The following is a 3,005-nucleotide window of genomic DNA, read 5'->3' on the forward strand; positions in this document are numbered from 1 at the left end:
CAGAGAATTTCTGCACATCGTCATCCAGATTCACCACACACCCTGTGTTTTTCAAGACTCCAAGTCTGGGACTTGAACCATAGAGTCGGCCATGTGGGATCCAGCTATTGGATCATGCTACCTATTGGCCCTATATAATTTTTTATGTCTATATGGATACATTTTTCTCTTTTTAAAAAACATAATTATTTGGGGTCTCTTGCTGCAGCTTGGTGAGTGGGAATACCAGGACCTGGGCTCTGAGCCAGACGCCGTGGTTGGTTTCAAGAAAATGGCAGACAAGCCAGACATGGGGGAAATTGCCAGCTTCGATAAGGCCAAGCTGAAGAAAAAAGAGACACAGAACACACTGCCGACCAAAGAGACCATCGAGCAGGAGAAGTGGAGTGAAGTTTCCTAAGAGCCAGGGGCGGTGGGGGGGGGGGGGGCTCCCCGCCCTGTCATCTTTTTTTTTTTTTGGAGAGATTTTCACTGTAGGGCGCGTGCGCTCGCCAGACAGACAGAGAGAGACAGAGAGACAGAAAGCGAGAAATCACCCCCCGGGGGGATGGTCACGCCGCAATCCCTTCTCCTCCCTTCTCCTCTCGGGATCTTGGGCACGCATGCACACGTGCCCGGCGTGAGTTTTAAGCCACCGGGTCTGGGACACGAACCGCGGTCGACTACGTGGGAGTCCAGCGACATAGCCATTACGCTAACTGCTGGTTCCCAACAAGGCTTGTTTTACCGACTTCTCTGAGCTTCACCTTCCCTCTGCTGCATTTCTCTCCTGTGGGGATGCTGCCTTCCAAATGGGGGTTTCATTGCCTGCTTTTAAGGAAGAAAAGAGGGAGGTTCAGAGCGACCTTCTTGCACCTGCTGTTTTCCTAAGTACCTTTAGCACAAAGTAGTCTTGACGCCAAAATGGCATGTTTCAGGTGTTGTCCCAAAGTCCTCCAGCATAAGGCCTGTGTTCAACTGCTGACAATTGCCCTGTCATGTCCTTGCTAACCATTTTCCTGGTCCATGTTCCAACTCCTGCATGGTATGTGGCTGTCCTGCCTCTTTCTCAAACCGACAGGGCAGCTATTTCGCAGATGCCCCGTCCTTTGTGTGACTCCCACCTTTAGATACCTAGGGGCCTAAAGCCCATCCCCCTGGGCCCTGTGCTTTAAAGTGAAGCCCCAGTACAACACTTGGCCTGTGGCAGGCCACTGAGACAGACCATTTTTCTAAATCGTGATGCCGGGGGAGTGCAAGGCCTAGAGGAACAGAGGAAGGAGGGAGAGAGGGGGTGTCTTGGCCAGCAGAGAACGTGCTGGCTCCTTGCAGATCCCAACTCCGCTTCCGCGCTGGCAGGCCAGACTGTCCCAGGGGATTAAACCTGGAGCAGCTGGAACCGTGACTCAGCGAAAACAGAACTCGGGACCATGACTCAGCGAAAAGCTGCCCGGGACCGTGACTCAGCAGGAAGGCGCAGCCACGCGGCGACTCTGGAAAGGATTACTCAGCAAAAGCCGAGCGGCGCCGCCTGGGGAGGAGCCTGGTGGTTGCGTTCTGGCCCGGCCCGAGTCTGACGGGACAGTTTGTTCTTTAAGTCCCGGCGCCTGCCTGTTCCCTCTCTAGGCTGTAACAGGCGGTTGCCACTGTGCTGAGAGGCTTAAAGGAGCCCAGAAGTGAGTGTGCCTGCGTCTCCCTGACAGGCACAGGACAGCCAACCAATGACCTTGAGCGAGTGACTGCGACCCTCGCGGCTCTGGCAGCCGCTTAAGGACTGCTCTAGCTGCCTGGGAAGGTGGTAGAGGTCCCTTCGGCCAGCACTTGGTTGTCTGTTAGGACTCTGTTTCCCCATCCTAAAGCTGAACCTCCAGGAGGTGGCATGGTGGTTAAGGGCGCTGGACTCCCACATGGGTGGTCACGGTTCGGTTTGAGGTTCAGTTTGAGTCCCGCACCTGGTGGCTTGCTTTCTCACTTTCCCTCCCTCTCTCTCACACACCCACTTTGTCTCTCTCTGGTCAAATTTAAATAAATAAATAAAGTTAAATAAAATAATTCCTTAAAAAAATTTTAAAAACCCTGAACAATACACTTCCGCTTCCATGCAATGACATTCCATGGATCTATTTTCATATTGAACGTTAAATAACTTTTTAAAAATATATAATATCTACTTTTTATTACTATTTAAAATTTTGCTAGAGGGACCAGCAGATAGAGTAATGGCTATGTCGGTGGACGCCCATGTAGTTGACTGTGGTTCAAGTCCTGGATCTGGTAGCCTAAACTCACGCCACGTGCGTGTGCGTGGTGCAGTCGTCCCCCCGGGGGGATGATTTCTCAATTTCTGTCTCTCTGTCTCTCTCTATTTCTAGAGAGTGCATGTGCCCTATAGCAAAAACCTCTCCCAAAATTTTTTTATTCTTTGCTAGAGTGTGGGTGTGTGTGTATTTCCTGGAGAGAGAGAGTGAGAGAGGGAAAGTGAGAAAGCACCCCAGGGGGAATGGCTACACTGTAGTCCCTGCTCCTCCATTCTCCTGTCAGGATTTTGGGCGTACATGTGCCCTATGTGTTTCTCAAGTTGCTGGGTTGGGGACTTGAGCTGCGCAGTCAGCCTTGTGAGATCCAACAGCCTTAACCACTATGCCACAGGTTGGGTATATATTTGTGTGTGTGTGTGTACATACATATACACAAAGTTTGCTACAGCGTGCTTATTCTCACCGGAGGAAGGGGAAATGGCCTTACCCCTTGGGGAAATGGCCACGCTGCAATCCCTTCTCCTCCGTTCTCCTCTCAGGATTTTGGACACACATGCACATGTGCCTGGTGTGTTTTTCAAAATGCTGGGTCTGAGATTCAAACCTCACAGTTGGCCAGACACCTTCACCATGTCACATAGCTGGCCCTAAAAAAAAATTTAAATAATACATTATGAATTTATTATTTTAGTTTTTGCTCTAGGGTGGGTGTGCTTGCTGGAGAGAGAGAGAAAAGGAAAGTGAGAAATCACTCCCCAGGAGTAGGCC

General features: G+C 50.7%; 1 pseudogene; it reads left to right on the top strand.

Moving 5' to 3' along the window:
• Positions 1–271: 271 nt before the first annotated feature.
• On the top strand, positions 272–400 carry LOC102486211 (thymosin beta-10 pseudogene; annotated as a pseudogene).
• Positions 401–3,005: the final 2,605 nt, after the last annotated feature.

The sequence above is a fragment of the Tupaia chinensis genome, unplaced genomic scaffold (assembly GCF_000334495.1).
Source record: "Tupaia chinensis unplaced genomic scaffold, TupChi_1.0 Scaffold148234_1, whole genome shotgun sequence".
Classification (NCBI taxonomy): Eukaryota; Metazoa; Chordata; class Mammalia; order Scandentia; family Tupaiidae; genus Tupaia; species Tupaia belangeri.